A 19,236-nucleotide genomic window follows, 5' to 3' on the forward strand; every position below is an offset into this window, starting at 1 on the left:
CCTCACATGTGGAAATTGCAGCACCTGTGTACTCTGCCTCTATACTAGACAACACAACTTCTAGCTATTTCTTGTTGCTCCAAGTAATAGTACCACTACCAAAGGAAAACATAAAACCACTAGTAGATCTATGTGAAATACTATGAGCCTAATCTAAATTTGTATAACAATGCAAGTCCAATGGTACACCTGCACCATAGAATAATGCATAGCCCAATGTGTGTCGCACTGCATCTAAATGTGGCTTTTGTGGAAGCTGTGTAAACAGACTCGCCAAACCAATTATTTAGTTTAGGTTTGGCCTAGTGATCATCAAATAGATAAGGTTGTTCACAAACTTTTGATACATAGTGACATCCTCAATCAAGTCACCCTTATGTGCACTAAAAGTTAGCATTAACATCCAAAGATATAGAAATAGGCTTGCAATTAGCCTACTACCATACTTCTTCAAATATCCAATGCATACTATTTCTATGATAACCATAAACCATCTTGAGTCTTGATTATCTCTATGTTGAGAAAATAGTGCAACTCTCCTAAATCCTTCACCTCAAATTCATCCTTGAGAAGACTCTTTACATTGTCAATCTCTATCTCAGTATCATCCACATATATGGTAATGACAATAATACATGCATCACTCTCATATATATAAAGTGAGTGATTGGCATGTGCTCTATGAGATCCAATGCTGATAATGTATTTTGCAATCCTATCATGCCATACCCTAGCTATGTCCTAGGTGCTTGCTTTAGCCTATACAAGGCCTTATGAAGCCTGCATACATAATTTAGATGATTCTCATTCACATAACACATAAACTTCTTCTTACAACTCCCCTTGCAAAAGAACACATTATTAACATCCATTTGATGCATGATCCAACGTTTTGATGCAGCCATTGCCATGATATCCCTTATAGTGGCCATTTTAGCCACTAGAGCAAAGGTCTTCTCATAATCAATACCATGAGTCTGCACATATCCTTTGGCAACCAATCATGCCTTATAGTGCTCAATAGATCCATTTGTACTTAACCTTGTAAATCCATTTCCAATCAATAGCTTTCTTGCCTTTAGGTAAGGGCATTAACTCCCATGTGTAATTATCCATAAGTGTAGCCATTTCTTCATCCATAGAATGATCCCAATGCTCATTACCTACTACATTCTCAAAACAAGTGGGTTTCACATCATGTATAACCTTAGCTATGTATGCATAGTGATGAGCTGCATAGCTATCATATGTCAATCATTGCATTGGCTTTCTCACTCTACTTGACCTTTGTGGATCTGGATCACTACCAAACACTTTAGCATTCTCTTGTGCCTTCTACATACTATGTGTTTTAATAGATGGAATCCCAAACTCCTCATCCTAGCTTTGCTCAGAGCCATCCAAATCAGCATTGACATGAGAGAAACCTAATGATATATTTGTCACAATAGGCTTTCTACCTGTAAACTTCTATTCAGGTATCATACCATGTTGCCATGTACAACATCAGTGGGTGTCATGTTCATAATGTATATAATAGTAGCAACTACTTCAGCCCAATAGTAATTAGGCAAGTTTCTTTCTGACATCAATGCACAAGCTACCTCTGTAATATACATGTTTTTCTGCTCAACAACTCCATTTTGCTACAGAGTATATCTACATATATATTGCTTCTATATATCATTTTTTTGTAAAAAATAAAAAAACTCATTGGAGAGATATTCTTTCCCTCCATCTGATCTTATGCATTTAATATGCAATCCTGTCTCCTTCTCAACTAAAGCCTTAAAGCTTTTAAACATCTCACTTTTCTCATACATAAAGTAGACCCATGCTTTGCGAGTATGATCATCAATGAAGTAAACATAATACTTGCAACCACTCAAAGTTGCAGTCTTTGTAGGTACCCATACATTAAAATGTATCAATTCAAGTGGCTTCTTGCATACATGCTTTTCATATGAAAATGTGTACCTTGCTTGCTTTCCAAGTTGACATGTTTCACATACTTTGTGTGTCCCATCAACTATAAACTTAGGCAAGCCATCCACAATCTATTTTGACTACATGCCTTTTAATTGGTGCACATTCACATAATCAATTCTCTTATGCCAAATTTTAATATCAATCATAACACCTGAACCTTATGTAAACATGGTAGCATCCATTCTACCTGGCCATTTGCCTGAGGGTAGTATGGCGAGGATTTCTGATGGATAATTAGAAAGGTGGATATAAGATGTGCAATTACTTCATTAATGAAGTATGTGCCCTGGTTGCTAACTAGTTTGATGGGGCAGCTGAATCGTGAGATCACCTGCTCCCATAGGAACTTGGCAGTTGTTCTCACGTCATTCTTTCTTGTAGCCCTTGCTTCTGCCCATTTCGTTAGATAGTCAGTGGCATGAATGATATACTTGGCTTGAGAGTATTGTGCCGCAGAACTAATAGGTCCTATGAAGTCAATTCCCCACTTTTCGAAGGGTTGTCATGCAATTATCGGGGTTCGCTCATCTGATCCTTGCAAATTGGGACCTTTGTCCATTGACACTCGTCACAATGCTTAACAAATCATACCGCATCACAAAAAAGTGTAGGCCACCACAATTGAAACTATGGCACCTTGCAGGCTATCGTTTCTCCACTAAAGTGTCCTCCAATGATTCTATTGTGTGCTTCTGAGAGCACTTCGTGCATCTCATACCTAGCCTATACAACTAACCTGCTATCAACTAATAGGGTTGGATATCGAGGATGAGTCCTCTAAGTCAGGCTTTCTCAATTAGTCGTTCAAGTAGTCTATGCTCAAGCACTTGGACTATGTCCTTTGCCCAATATGGCGTCAAGTCGGCTTGAAATAAATCTCTCTCACTCGACAGGCTAAACAAGTACATGTCTAGAAAATCATCTACGATGCCTTGTCCAGTAGCCTCTCCCATGGGGATGCGTGACATGTGGTCGACCATGTAGTGTTGTTTTCCTTTTCATACAACCACAGAGAAATCGAATTCTAAAAGCAGAAGGAGCCATCGAGCTATGCGGCATGTAGCACAAGGTTTGTTTACTAAATATAGCAAGGCTTGATGATCCATAAAGAAGGTGAAAGGCGTGGTTAACAAATAATGCCAAAATTTCTTCACGGCAAATACCATGGCCAAACCTTCTCTTTTTGTTTTTGAGTAGTTCTTCTCAGTCTCAGTGAGTTGTTTGCTAGCAAAGCTCACTGGATAGTTGAGTGTTTGCCACGTTGGCACAACACTAACCCCCACAGCGAATTTCAAAGCATCAATATGCACGTGGAAGATAATGGTCCAATCTGGGGCTCGTAGAATCGATGCTGTGGTCAGAGCCTTTTTTAAGTCCTCATATGTGTGTTGGCATTCTTCAGTCCATTTAAATATAATCAACAATTTGTACAGAGGTCTAGCAACCAATGCATAATTTAGCACAAACCGTCGATAATACTCCGTATGGCCTAGAAGCATTGAACTCCTGTATAGTTGGTTGGGGGTTGAAGATCAACAATAACCCTAACTTTCAAAAAGTCTGTCCCAAAACTGGCCCTTTAAGGGATTCAGAGAGAGATGATATAGGCGACACCATTCAAAGACTGCTCGGAGTCTGTCTAAGTGTTCTCTCCAGGTCGAGTGAACACACAAGTTGTCTATAAAGACTTCTAACTCTTTCCTGAGTATGTCTTTAAATATAGTGAACATAAGGCATTGAAAGGTGGTTGGAGAGTTAGTCAACCTGAAGGGCACAACTATGTAGGCAAAGACACCCCACTCAGTGGCAAATGTAGTCTTATGCCTATCGTGAGGATGCACCTGCACCTGATTGTATCTAGAGAAACCATCTAGAAAACTGTAGGCCTCTTTGTCCGCCACTCTCTCAAGCATGTGCTCGATGTACAGCAATGGGTAGTTGTCCCTCTTAGTGGCAGTGTTCACCTTCTTGTAATTGACACACACCCTAATCTTTTTATTTTTCTTCATTACAATGACTATGGTGATACCTAGTCTGTGTGCTCAATTTCGTAGATGAATCCCACTCTCATCAGCTTGTCGATCTCTTCCTTGACCACATGAGCGTGTTTTGGATTCATAGGGTATGGCTACTACTTGGCCGGCGTTGCATCTGGCGTCATGGGTATGTTATGAGTCTATCCCCTTGAGTTCTTCTAAGGACCAAGTGAACACGTCTATATACTCTCGTAAGAGGGCAATGAGACTTGTCTCCTCTTCCTCCATCAAGTCATCGGCAATAAAGACAGGTTGGGGTGTCTCCCCTTCCTGGGCTAGGTTCACGTCCTTGACTTTGGCAGGTCCCTCAATGGGTTCACTTGCTTGCCCTTGACATTTGGCACCCAGCAGGATCACTACCCTATCAACCTTTTTAAACTTCGTAAATCTCTTAGGGAGGTCCTGTAGTTTTTGGTGTTCGTCCGCTCATGTGTCCTTAGACTATTCTGCCCTTTCTTCTTTCAATCGTCTGCGCCTCAGGTGGACGAGTAGGTCCCCCTTGGTATGTTTAGTATTGGGAGGCCTCAGAATATTTCTCGGTTACTCTCTGAACTCACTTCCAACTCAGAATCAAACTCCTCATCTTTGCTAGACAAGGTAGTCACCCCCGGTGGTCACAACTCAGAGGGTGACTCTATTCTAAGCACTGGCGTGGTACTTGGTTGGGTTAGGCCTGCTTGTTCAAGATCTATGGCTCTTATATGTTCCAAACAAGCGTGGTCACAATCCACGTGCATGACCCTTTGCTCTATCTTAAAGGTGTTCTTTCTATGTGGCCTGGAGTCTGCCTGTATATGTTCTATCTCTCGTCCTTCGATGTCGTATTCTATGGTATCTATCTCACCCTCACTCTCGTCACTGAAGAAGTGGCAGTCCTTGTATTTGTCATCAAAAGCATCTTCGTCTGATCACTCGTCATCTCAAGTCTTGGTATGTCTCGCATCTTTGATCGGGGACTAGGGCCCATTTGTACCTAAGGTTTAGGTCATGCACCTGGTCCATTGCCACCTTGGTTCATTTAAGAGATCTTGGAGTGGCTTGAAATTTGTTGTTGGATTGCTAGCTATCTTGTCAGTCAAATACTCTAAAATCTCATGGAGTTCCCTCTTGTTGGTTGGCACTTGGAAAGTGATAGGGTTGGGTATTCTGTGAAGGTTTCTTGCCATCATGCAGACCGGTACTGAGGGTGTACCCTTGGGCTCGCCGATCATTTTAATGGCCTGTTCGTACTCCTCATTGTCCGAGAATGGCAGATCAATGGTAGCAAGGACATGCATCCAATCTCGCTCATCTTTAGGACATGGGATATACTTAGTTAAGGGCCCATAGGATTTCTTGATTTGGGTATACCCTTAAGCATCCCGGAGATGGCGTCGAGGTCGGCTGGTGCAATTTTCCAGGAGTCCATTTCTACCCTTACAGCTTCTGTTCTATTTCTTAGAAAGATGAGACCATTCCCCCAATCTTCAATCACTCTGGCATTGCGCATCTAGGGTCGGCCCAATAGGATATCGTAGTCCACTCCCTTCGTGACAATAAAGTCAATTGAGAATTGGACTTCAGTGATTTTCATCAGCCAGTTCTTTAGCACCCCAAATGGCTTCACTTTTATTCCATTAGCTAATGTGACATTGAACCTAGCAGTTTCGATAGATGGGTTGCCCCAAGTTTGGAGCACTCTGTGGCTTAGTACACTAACTCCTGCCCCTGTGTCTACAATCTGTTTCCTTGTTGTGTCGCCAAGGGATAAGACCGGTAAGACCGTGTGCCTTCCCAAAAAGCATTAACGTGCAAGGATCTAGGCATGGAGTGCAATGTCAAACTCAGTATCTGTGTCTCTGCATCATGTTCTTGTAGGTCTATAGTAGCTCGTCTTTCTCCTATTCCGAATTGTCCTGGCCACTATCCATGAGTGGGCTGCTGGCCCGTAGCGTTAAGGCTTTTTCTAGGCTATACTACTTGTGGCACAGTCGCATCTCTCAGTTTCGGTGGAGGGGGTGAGACTGGCATGCTGATGCTAGAGAGATCCTTGATCTCATCCTCTAAGATGGACTCAGCATCTTTCGGGTGTTTCTGGGCCTCCTTTACCCACTCCTTCACCTTCTCGATGGCCTCCAGTTGGTGCTTCGGGTTGGGGAACTCCCCTACCTTAGCACTTCCCTTATCAACCGTCTTTGGGGCTCTGATGTCTCTGCCTTAGTGTCAATGACTCTCTTTCTAGCAGGTACCGTTGTGGCACTCTCAGTTTTGAGCGTGACTTTAGCTTTGGGTCTCTTCTTCCTTCGCCTATGGCTCTTCTTCCCTATCGAGGCTGCGTCAAGATTGCTAGGAACTGGCAGCCGGCCTACTTCATTTGTGCATGGGTCATGACATGCAATGGGATAGGTGTAGCCTCCCTGTCAAGATTCTCGACATCAAATAGCCCCAATGGGACGGATGGCACGTTAGCTGAACTCGAAGATGGTTTTTGCTTTGGACTGTCAACGAAGTGATGAGTGATTCCACACTCAGGATACCTTAGGTTAGCCTTGTCTCTATTTTGTTGCTCCCTTTCAAGACAACGTGATGAGACATGTCCAGAGTGACCACAAGTCCAACATATGATTGGATCTTGGGTTTGCCCTCCTAGGCCTCTACCTCATCCCCTACCTAACGCCATCATCGGTACTAGTTGATAGTCCATAAGGACTATGTTTCCCTCATCGTCATGTGAGATGTAAGGGTATATGTAAGTCTCTTCCTCATTTGGCTCTTCCACATAGTAGATTGGAGCGTCACTCGGTGGATGTGTCACATAGGGACTAGGTGGTCTAGGTATTCCACTAGGATCTATATCCATTCTAAGAACATGTGGCTTAACATCGTTTTGTGCGGGAAGGGCCAATGGGGCTCCCTTTCTGAAGAATTGTTGCGGCCTATTCGCTAGGTAAGGTTGACCGTATGGTTGTGAGTATGAAAGTCTTATAGGCAATCTACAATGCGCAACGTCGTGACTAAACCTACCACGATTGGCACAAGGTCATGACCTGGGATCTTGACACTCAACTGACAAGTGGTTCTCGCCGCAGTACACACATTGGATATGTGGTTGCGTTGGTCATCTTAGCATCTCCTACATCTTGGCTATTTCCATTTTCATGTCAGCCAATTCCTAGTTGGTGTCTGCGGCCTTTCCCTTATCGGGGGTACTTGCGCCTGACCACTCGCTGATGTTGAAGCTCTCTCAAAACTTCTAGAGTTGGTCTCTTCTTGGTTTGAGTTCCTAGAGCTCCTCTCCTTCAACTAGTCATCTACTCAAATGGCCTCTTCGAACACCCTAGCTAGTGCATCTCACTGCAAGCTCGAGTTTCTTGCCAAGGCTTTATAAAGCTCCTCATTTTGTATTCCACTGATGAATACCGTTGACACTGCTCTTTCGGTTGGTCGTTTGCCCATCAGGATTCTCTTGAAGAGACTCCTTACGTGGGCCACATAGTTGCATATATCCTCTCTTTCTTTCTATTTGACATTCATAAGTCATACCAGTAGGTTGTCAGAGTATCCGGGCTTAAAAAATCTCTTAATGAAGATTCGTGAGGCCATTGAAGTTCGCTCGCTCTACGGCATCTAGACTTGTGTACCAAGTCCAACCCTTGTCACCTAAGCAAAGTCCAAATGCTTGAGAGCATTGAGTCAAGTCAATGAGACCGTTGGCCTTGTAGAACTACACAAATTGCTCTATAAAGCTATATGGATCATCTTGGGGCTGGTACTTATCAAGCTATTTAGCAATAACTGGTATCTTAGGCTGGCTCTTGGAGCCTTGGTTCACCCCTAACCCTGCTAGTAGTGACATAGGTAATGCTACAATGCTCTGCTTTGCTGCTGTGTTGTCTAGCAATCGCTTCATGAGAAGCTCACTTAGCGTCAAGTCTCCTTCTAGTGCTCTCTCATGGTCAGTTTGATTCCTGCTTGCTAGGTTAAGCACTTGATGTATCTCTTGCATCTTTGCGTTCTGCCTCAGGCTTCTAGTCTGCTGGTCTCGGTTGTATTCCACTATGCCTTGTAGTGCTTTGTGGGCTAGTCTCCTTTCCTTCTCTAGGTTAGCTATGATGGCTTTTGCCGTTCTACTGCGGTGCTCATACCGAGTGTGAGAATCGTAGCTATTCACCAACTGTTGGATAGCTTCTGGGAAAACTCCTAAGTCAAGTTCCTCGTTCTATGTATAGTCTGAGCTCTCTTCTAACATGGTTGTGTTCTCGTGCTCCACCAAGCTGTCGATAAGGTTAAGTAGATCGGGTAGATCCACGGCTCTATCGTTGTTCTCTTAGTCCTACACTAGGCTCCGATTGCCCGTCTATGTCTTGGGATCTTCTCTTATTGGTGGGTTCCTTCACGTTCTTTTATTTGAGTGAGTTTCTTAATTATTGTATACAATCCTCAAATTACCTCCACGTAGCGAGTGTGTTCTTTTTCATGCACTTGTGCCCAATCAGGCTTTTGGTTGTTCTTAGGTGTACTTCAAGTGCTGGAAGTCAAGGTGAGTGCGAAGAGTAAGTGTCTAAGCGGCTTATGCACTTTCGTCTTGTCTTAGGCTTGATAGTCTTGTTCGATCAATTTCTGGCCGTCTTGATAGATTTTAGGGTTTCTTATACACACTCACTCCCTCACACTCTCACACTCCCTCTCTCAAGAGCACACATACAAGCAAGGTGAAGAGAAGAAGACAAGGAGAGAGGTCTCTTGTTAGCCACACATCAAAGAATGAGCTTCCGTTCACTTTTTAAACTTGATATACAAACCCCAAAATCCCATGGGCACCCATCCCTTTTTATATGATCGGCCATTGTGGCAAGGTCCTTTTTCCTATTTCCCTCTTCTTCCCTCATGCCTTAAGCCTACACCTGTCTATTCTTTTACAAATGGCACAAGAGGGAGCTTGGCGCTCTTTTACAAGAGTTTTTAGAGTTTTTTGAGGCGCCTTCCATTTAAAATTATACTTTTTACCTCAGCTTAGCTTTAGGGGCCGCCTTTGCACCTTTGCTCTTTTTCTATCCTTTTTCTGCTCCTTGCTTCATATTTTCACCATCTCGAACTGAGGTTAACACTTTCATTAGAAAGGCTTATGGAGGGATGCCAAAGATTTTGTGACCAAATGTGTTCCATGCCAATAGAACAAGGACAACATGCTTAGGCCCGCTAGCCTCTTGCAGCCCCTTCCTATTCCTAAAGGGAAATGGGCACATATCACCATGGACTTTGTCACGGGCCTCCCGTTACAAAGAAAGGTTGAAATAGTATATATGTGGTAGTTGATCGCCTCACCAAAGCTGCCCATTTTATCCCTACTAAGACACAATACATTGCCACTTGACCACTCGGTTTATAGAATATGTATTTAGTTGCATGGCTTACCACACATCATAGTGCACGATCGAGATGTTAATTTTATGAGCAACTTTTGGCATACAGTTTCACATCTATGGGCACCAAGCTTGCTCCATCCATGGCATACCACCCCCAAACAGATGGCTAGACTGCATGAGTAAATAAATGGCTTGAGATATGCTTATGGTACTTTTTCCATGACGTACAACACAATTGGGATACGTGGCTCTACTTGGTTGAGTTTTCCTTTAATAACTCCACCCACTCTAGCATTGGGGTTTACCCTTTTGAGGCATTATACGGGTATAAGATTCCCCTCCCTACTGTCTTATATTCAAGTCGAGTTGGATCGCATGCAAGCCTTGCTTTAGCAATACAAACTGAATCTTCAAAAGGCACAAACTCACATGAAACTCTATGCTAAATTCCAAGAAGGGGAGTTCGTCCACTTGAAAGTGCGTAAGTCTTGTTACTCCACTCTCAAAGAGGGCAGCAGTAATAAGCTACCCCACTGTTTCTATGGCCCCTATCAAATCCTTAAGAGAGTTGGTGATTTGGCCTACTAATTAGACTTTTCCCTACCACCAAGGTTCACAATGTGTTTCATGTCAACTAGCAGAAGCCCTTCATTGGCACCTCATTGGACTATGTGGAAAAACTTCCCCCCCATAGATGAAGAAGGCATCATTCGTATATATCCTTGAGGCAATCATTGGGCAATGAGATAAACACTTAAGATCTTGATCCATCAATGAGTACCTCATCAAATGGCAAGGCCTACCCCTCAAAGAAGCCTCTTGGTGCACAGTCACTATTGTCAATGAATTTTCTCACATTGAATATGCTTAACGGCTAGTTATGCTCCCTTTTGACCACACCCTACTTGAAAATTGCACACTATTTTTGAATAGTTTTGTACTTTCCCAAATCTCAGCAAAGCATTTCCTACATGGGCTAAAAGTACACGTCATAGGCATCCATACATTCAAGATCCAAGTAGCATATATCGACCCAAGTAACTTGCAAAGCTCTTACTGGATCATTAAATGACCATATACAACAGTGAATGACAGCCAATGTGAAGAGTCAAAGCTCCAATCTTAGCTCAAATGCATGTAAAGTGCATAACCAACCATGTAATATCAATGGTATACCCAATGTAGCATCAAAAGTGCTCAAGAAGCATCCAACAGCAATAGGCATACAAGATTCCTGGACAAAAGAGCATTCAGGCCTACTTAATACAACAGTAAAAAACCTCTTTAAATTTGAGCAAAAGAGTGCTCAAATCATTCCAATATATTGGCATAACATCCCCAAATGATCCAACATCAAATAGACATCTCGAGAAGCATAAGTGACCTCCAAACAATGAATGAAGTGTTGTCATGAACTATATGATAGCAAATTGTCACAAACTGTGAATCAATGTGGTTGATCTTAAGACATTCAAATGATGTGTAGAATTACAAGACCAATATCAGGTAAGATTCCACAAGGTTTCCAAGTGCCGGGAGGAGTGCCAAGAGCTAAAGGATGCGGCTAAGAATATTGAAAATTTGGCAAGCGCAACACGCTATTGCTATTATTTTGTTGCTACTCTTACTAATGGTGTTAAAGCTCTCAAAGAAGCACTCTAAAGTGCTCTAATAAACTGAATGATGCCTTGGAACAAGCCTCAAAAGGGGGGAAGAAGCTAAGATAGGGCTCCATGCATACCTCAAGGTGAAGATTCCATGGCTGCCATGGAAATTGTCAGCTAAATGTATTCTCTACAAGTTGAAGTTGAAGTTGGGTCAAGCTTGAGCTATGGAGGAAGATGGCTTTGATACTAGTTGAAGGGAGCGAGCCCTGAAGTGGAGGCATGGAGTGGAAGCAAGAGCTATGGTGGGAGGAGTAGGAGCTAGAGAGAGACACACACAAGAAGTTGGAACTCCAACAATCACAATGTGTGACCAACCTTCCCTTTATTCAAATGTCATTGAAAGAATGAAGAATAAAGTTATAATGATGGACACCTACCACCTACATAGATCTACAAACAAAATGTCTTATTTATTGTATTATAACATGTAATGTAAGAGATTTTTAAAGTACTAACCAAACATACAAATAACGTCTTATTATGCATCACCACATCCTTAATACACTAGTTTTAAGAAATCGAGAAGAGATTCTTATGCATATATTTTCCTCTTTAAAAGGGTCAAGATGCTTATCTACAATCACAAAACCATTAATTCCTTTATAAGTCCAACCGAGATGAATCTCAAGAACAAGTTATTGTAAGGAGAGGAGAAGATGACGAGGAAAGGAGTTGCAAATTGTTGTGTAGGTAACTAATACACTATGTGGGTATTGTCAGTGTAACTAATACATAGGCAATTAGGCACAAGGCCTTTACCCCCAAAAAAATCCTCCCTTAGACATTCTTTGATGATTTTGTTCTCATATGGGATAGCATATTTATTTTCAATTGAAAAAGGGGATCAAAATTACCTCATAAAAATACCTAAAACCTTTGCTATGCTAGCAAGAAAACACCCCATCATAATAGTGGAGAATCCAACATATGATCCTTAACAATATGTCTTAAGTTTGCAATTCCACCTTTAGTAATCACATGCATACCCACATACATAGTCCAAATATTTCCCAAGAGCGCATAGTTGGGTTAGTACATGTAGCTTTTGACATTTCATAGGGTAAGAGTCTAGGATATAGCTCTAGACATTCATGACTAGCATAGGGGAATGTGCAAGCAACACATGGGCAAGAGCTAACAATAGTTAACTACATTGAAAGCTTTGCGATGCTACTGTAAAATGTTGGAAGAACCAATTTATAATATGGTACTTACATGCATATGTATGCCAAGGCTACCAACCATTCCACACCCCTTCTCCTTCAGGCTCCACACTTCTTCAACTTCTTAGAAAATTGTCACAATTATGGAATAGCAACCATATGCAGCTATTCCATGACAAGCCCATGTGCCCAAGCTTTGCATATTTCATGTCTTTATAGGTTGATAATCTACTACTTGACTTGGTTGAATGAGCATTCTTACAAAACATTATACATTGTAGATTTTTTGTACATTCTCAAAGCAATTGAAGAGTTTGAGTTGTACATTCAAAGGTTGTACTTAGTGTGATACAATATATATGCATGAATGGTTCTATTATCCCCTTAGCGTATACAAATGAAAAACAATCTACTATTTCTTTTGACTATAACAATGCCCACACCATGAATGCAATAGCCACCACATAAATTTATAATATTGAATGAAATATATACATGCAATCTTGTAACATCAAAATTGGTTCAATGTATGTATGAGTTGCACATACGGTTGGAAAATTGTAAAGTACAGCACATTTAGCCAATGTTTCATTTCTTTGTCAAATGAAATAGAAATGGCTATTCAAGTCACACTTCCAATTAATGCAAACATTGCTTGCACCTCCTCAAATATGAACATGCCTCCACCATTAGTGTGATGGTGGCCACCAAACATTAAACACACCCATTTGCAACTAGAAAGACAAGCAACCATATCACTGTTATAGCTATTATAGATATGCAAATATTACCTCTACATATACTTCATCAATGCTAAAATATTTATCTTGAAATTCTTGCAATTAAATAAATGCATATCTTGTTAACCTCCAAAAATCAATTATGTGCTCCCACTTCGTGTCTTTTCAATTTCACCACACTTGGTGTATATTAAAACCACGATAGTGAAAATGTAAATGTTAAGAAACCCTATTTTCAAAACCTAAGAATGCCATTTTCCTTTGCATGGATTCCTATATCTATCAAAATCTTGTATCACATACATCCAATCATGTTGCACATTGCATATAGCATGAGGTCCAAAACACACTTCTTATGCTTTATACTTTATGCTTTACACTTTGTGCTTTATGCTTTAAGCATGTCTAGAACAGTCATGCATGCAAAGAGGACAACACAATATGCTTATTAGATGAGAACTAATATTAGGGTAGGCTTAATGGTACACAAGGTGCATCTCCCTATTCTTCATATATCTTGATTTCAATAACTAAATGTTTCAAGTGTCAAGTTGCATAAGCATAGGTAAGGCTTTTGTAGCCCTTCACAAAACCATAGAAATCTAATAGGATTCATTTTTCTTTCTTTCTTTTAAGTTGCAATCTTATTATTCCTTACTTTTTGTATCCTCTCATGTCTCCCTTTCCTTTATCTAGCCTTTGAATTAGCTACAATTTTGTTGTGGAGGGAGAAAATATAGGACCTCACATCTTCTTACATTGTCGATAACTTGATAAGCCTCCAACAACACTAGTAAGGCTAATGAGACACATTGCATATCAAGGTAGAGATCTCCCTCTCTCATGTAGCCACCATGGCCAAAGGTAACTACTACAATGAAAATGTGTGTGTGTGTGTGTGTGTGTGTGTGTGTGTGGAGAAAAACACGATAGTAGCCATTCTTGGCTACATGGGAAAACCTAGGAGCTATGATCATGTTGTCATGGCTTCCTTGAATTCAAAGGAGCCTCAACTAAAAATTGTGAATATTGGAAACAAAGAACTATGCAAAGTTATGTATTATAGAAAATGGATAGCAGATATTGTACAAGTGTTGGGGCTAGATGGTTGGGTGTGCAGTTAGAGTGATGGAACAATTGAAGTTTTTTTCTAAGATAAGTCATTTGTTGTGGACAGCATGATAGAGAAGTGCAAGAGTGGGCCCTTTGCTCTAGAGTTATGATTGGCTTGGATGAGAAGCTAGTGGATTTTTTTGTGCCTTCTAGCTTTGAAAGGTGCCCCATTGAATGATTTTGGGGATGGCATAATGGCATTGACCTTATGTAGGCTTGATAATGCAAACCAATCAAGGTCTTTTCTAGGATTGTGATGCTTGTACACCACATGCATATGCTCTACCATAGTTATATATGCAACCTACTTATAACTAATATGTGTTGTGTAGTGATGTTACAAAAAAAAAAAGGATCTTGCTATTGGAAATGCAATCCACACTTGCTAGAGAAAACTAGCTCACTATCAATGCAGTGGTGGTGTGATGATGAGTTGAGGCTAGGTTTAAATCTAAAACTAAATGGAGGAAGATTTCCATAATTGGATAGATTAGAGGTCATCCATCACCTTATATTTTTGGGGGCTAGATGGCTAGCCCAATTATGGGAAACTTCCAGTTAAGCACCCACTAGCAGTATTGGTGGGAGGGGTGACCTCCCAAGAAGGGGAGGTATAAGGTATCCCACCCAGTTTCTAACTTGGTATTAGAGCTCATGTTATTGAGAATGGGTGAAACTAGGACCTCAATCAAGGTGTGGCTTGAGGGGGAGTTTTGTGGAAATACAATCCACAGTTGCTAGAGAAAACTAGCTCACTGTTGATGCAGCGGGGGGCGATAAGTTGAGACTAGGTTTGAATCCTAGGCCAAATGGAGGAAGATTTGCATAATTGAATCGATTGGAGGTCATCCATCACCTTAAGGTTTTGGGGGCTAGATGGCTAGCTCAATTATGGAAAACTTCTAGGTAAGCATGCATTGGCATGAACAGTATTGGGATGGGTGACCTCCCAGGAAGGGGATGTATAAAGGTCCCACCCAGCTTCTAATTGCAGCACATGGATAACATCAAATTTATGAATTGTTACTTCAGAAAATATAGGAGACAAGAACTAATGAGATTTTAGGGATTTTCTAGCTCCATAATGACTTGTTAATTAGTTTGACAACCTATGAGCAGTTCAAAAGCACCACTCCAAATCCATACACATTGCTCTCTACTAACACCATCATGGTGAATGCATAGACTTAAATTAGTACAATAAAACAAAACACAAACTGGATATTTAAATCATCCACAACAAAATGCATCGTTTGGAGTATCCACTTGCTCATGTGAATGAGAATCAACCAGATTATGTATGCAAGCTTCGGAAGGCCTTGTATGGGGGCTGAAGCAAGCACCTACGGCATGGCATGATAGGATTGCAGAGTACTTTGTCAGCATTGGATTTTGCAGAACATAGGCTGATTACTCACTCTATGTATATGAGAGTGATGCATGTATTGTGGTCATTACTATATATGTGAATGATATAATCATTGTGGGTGATAGTGAGACAAAGATTGACAATGTGAAGGGTCTTCTCAAAACTAAATTTGATATGAAGGATTTATGAGAGCTGCGCTATTTTCTTGGTATAGAGATTATCACGACTCCAAAGGGTATATGGTTGTCACAAAGACAGTATGCATTGGATATGTTAAAGAAGTGTGGTATGGCTACTTGCAAGCCTCTCTATACCTTTGGATGTTAATGCTAAGATTAGTGTATCAGAAGATTATGGGAAGGCTTATCTATTTGATGATTACTAGGCCAGACCTAAACTACACAGTTGATTTGGAGAGTTAGTTTATGCAGCTTCCATGGAAGCCACATTTGGATGTAGTGCAACACACATTGCGATATGTAGTCCACATTGTACTATGCCTTATTCTATGGTGCAAGTGTGCCATTAGACTTGTATGGTTACACCTATGCAAATTGGGTTGTTAGTATTTCGGATATGGTTTTATGTTCTCCTTTAGTCGTGGTTCTATTACTTGGAGTATGCAAGAAATAGCCTATGATTGCCCTGTCTAGTATAGAGACAGAGTATAGAGATGCTACAATTGTAGCATGTGAGGTAGCTTGGTTACACAAGCTACTTGGTGATTTGGGGATGTAGGTGGATAAGAAGGTTATCATTTATTGTGATAACCTTAGCAGCATTCAATTGGCTAGGAACCCAGTCTATCATATGCGGACCATATGTGGACCAAACACATAGAGGTCCATTATCATTTCCTTCAAGAGTGAGTTCTAGCAAGTGATATTGACTTGATTTATGTCAGGACAAGGACTATTGATGTTTTTACAAAGGTCTTGGGAGCTGAAAAGCTTCGACGCTTCAAGATTATGCTTGGAGTTTACGAGCTCATGTTGAGCTTGAGGGGGAGTGTTGAGATGTCGAGCTCTACATGAGCCAGCATCCACTACATGCCTTGGTGATATGGCACAATATTATTCACTAGCATATTAGGTGACCGACATGAGAATATACCAATGATTCTACAATTGGACTATACCTATGTGGTCCATCCTTAGTTCTGGTACATTTAGAGTGCCACCTCTTCCTTCTCCTAGCATGCTCACACTTAGTGACAATGTGTACATACATTGTGGAACTTTTCATATTAGGCTTTTATCATGTTGTAGACTTAGTTCTTTTGTGTGAAAGAAGAAGAAGAAGATTTCATCCCTATCTCTTTGCGTTCTCAAGTTTCCATTGATTTTGTGTGTGTGTGTGTGTGTGTGTGTGTGTGTGTGTGTGTGTGTGTGTGTGTGTGTGTGTGTGTGTGTGTGTGTGTGTGTGTGTGTGTGTGTGTGTGTGTGTGTGTGTGTGTGTGTGTGTGTGTGTGTGTGTTCTTGGGTGCTTCACCTCCCTCCCCTCTTGTTTGTTTTCAACATTACTCATCATGAAATACTTAAGACCCTTTCCTTATTAAATTATAAGTCATAAAATCTCTCACATTTCATAAGTCATTTATCCTTTTGTTTAAAAGATGTTAGCCCACCTAAACTTATATTCTATTAGAAAACTAGGGGTGGTTTTGTTAGGCTTGACTATATATTTTTCGCAAGGATTCTTATGTACATCATTGGCCAAGAGGGAATAATCAAGGTGACTTGATATTTTTAGGTTAGAAACAAAGAAATTATGAGGTCACAATCAAATGCAATTAGGGCTTACGACTCTAATGAGTTGAGAATACACATACTAATTTTGTTTAATATGTTGCTTATTTACAAGGATATGGGCTTTCGAGTATTTGGTCTCAAAGAACCAAAAGCCTTCAATCAAGTTGAGTTCTTCAAGAATTCAAGCCCTTAAAATGTCATTTTCAATGTGCTTGATTTTTTCTGCATCCATTAGGTAAATTCCATTACACAATTTCCAACTTTCTTCTAGGATTTCTTACCAATCTACTCCATTAGGTAAATTCCATTACACAATTTCCAACTTTCTTCTAAAATTTCTTACCAATCTACTCCAAGGATTGTCTTGAGGATAATCAACACAACATTATGCCTAAATAAAAAATTGCTAGATTAATAGGTCATAGTATATAAAGTACAAAATATCTCGTGGCCGATAAGTTATTCAAACAATTCCTAAAGAATAAGTTCTAGATTTTAGTTCATTTATCACAATGCTGAATAACTCAAATATCCTAGTTACCACCATCCATGCTAGCTTTCAGTGCGTTCAAACTTAGATGACTAGGCATTCCTTAGGTCTACCTCACATGTGACGTGTTTGACCTCATCCCACGAGGATCGACTTGCAGGTTTGTGAAGACACAACTATGATCACTAGTAGCAATCTAACATCAAACTTGAAATCAATGCATTTAATGAATCACCTAAGATTGAGGTAGTTAAGCATCACACTTGGTTAAATGAGAAAGAGAAATGAGGGGAAGCTAAACATCAACCTCTCTACCCATAAGCATAGTCTCAGACAATGTGATATCCTGGCTTTAATTTAAAATCTTCCCGACTTATCGAAAAAATTGACTTGAAGAACTCTAAATCATTAAATAGAGAAGATCTCGCGCAAAATGACCCGAGGATCGTAATCCAACATTTTCTCGGATTGACAAGGACTGTAGCCATCCGTCATCGAAGTTACAATGTGAATGAGAGTTGTGAGCCATAGGTCAAAGTTGACCAAACACGTTTAGAACTTGGCAAGTAAGGTAAGTCACAAAATCTTTAAGGTTTAAAGATTAATGATTTATAAAAAAGAAGAAGATTGAGAGAGAGATGACGACGAACATGCTCTCCCCATTTTTTATTGAAAAAAAGTGGCTCACTATCTTCCCCAATTTCAGCATCTCTGATTCTAAACCAAAAAACCTAAATTCTCCTTCAAATATTTAGCAGTTAATTCTTGCAATCTCCCCCTCTTCTTAGTTCAACGAGAGACTTAGATCAAAGCAAGATCATCCGAGAGCCAGGTGAATCAGTCATGGCATCTCTGAGAGCCTCTTTGGACCTCAAAGATCAAATCGCCAACATTAGATTGCATCTTGAAAGGCTTTAAATTGTTGATTTTGCCAAGATCCCTTCCATAAAGAGCTCTTCTTCTTAGCCACAACCCTTATTCTTCAATTTAGTTATAAATACAAGGCATGGGGAGAGGGAGTGGGGCAAGAGAAGCGCAAGCAGAGGAATTTCTTGTCACGAAGAGAAGGAGGATACTCTGCGAGCTCTTGAATTCAAATCCTCCATCCCTTCTTTCCTATTTCTTTGTGGAATCAAGACTCTTCTCAAATTTTCTAAATTGTTGGTGATCGCCTTCCTCCATGAATCAAATTTCTGTCAATCTAATTACCCCCAAGCTCTTCTGCCAAAAATCCCCTTTTCAATCTTGAAATGAAAGACCATGGCCTCAAAGAAGAAAGTTACGAAGGTCACGGAGGTAGGAGCTGCCAATAATGTTGCGGACACAATTACTACAAATGGAATGGTGAGTATGTGGATTACAAACAAAGCTGCAAATACTATCAACCAAGCACCCATCATGAATCTTCATGTACTATTTTTTAAAAAATAAAAACATCTAGCAGGCCTTCATCCCATGAACGGACAATAGAAGCTACATTCGTGAAATAAGATTTTATTCAATTCTTGCATATAATCTTTTTAAAAGAATTCTGAACCGCAAATTCCAAGGGGTAACTTGGGTCTGTACAAGA

The sequence above is a fragment of the Lygodium microphyllum genome, chromosome 11 (genome assembly GCF_053477565.2).
Source record: "Lygodium microphyllum isolate KBCC chromosome 11, Lygodium_microphyllum_v1.1.10, whole genome shotgun sequence".
NCBI lineage: Eukaryota > Viridiplantae > Streptophyta > Polypodiopsida > Schizaeales > Lygodiaceae > Lygodium > Lygodium microphyllum.